We start from the raw sequence: 379 nt of genomic DNA, 5'->3' as shown, positions 1-379 counted from the left end.
CCGTCGTGGCCGCGCATGCCCAGTGTTCGGCGGCGCCGGGAGGTGGCGGCGGGCGCCCCAGCTGCTTTGCATTGACGCCAGCACCCGCTGGAGGTCACCGCTGGGGGCTGGGCGCGGCGTGCTGCCGGCAAGACCCGGCCCGGAGCACGGAGCCGGAGCCGCGCCGCCGGCAGCTCCCCGGTGAGCGCAGCCGCTTCAGCGTTTCTCGACGGCGCGGCCCGAAACCCGGCCTGAGCCGGCGGCTCCGTCCCCACCCGGTAGGCTGCGGCCTCGCCGCCCCGACGGGCATCCTTCGACACCCACCCCTCAACGGCAGGAGCGTCTAGGCCAGCCTTCCCAGCCGCCGGCGCTCGGGCCAGGGGCGTTTCTTCGCGGGGCG

This window comes from Ailuropoda melanoleuca, chromosome 9 (genome assembly GCF_002007445.2).
Source record: "Ailuropoda melanoleuca isolate Jingjing chromosome 9, ASM200744v2, whole genome shotgun sequence".
Taxonomy (NCBI): Eukaryota; Metazoa; Chordata; class Mammalia; order Carnivora; family Ursidae; genus Ailuropoda; species Ailuropoda melanoleuca.
This window is presented reverse-complemented; position numbering follows the sequence as displayed.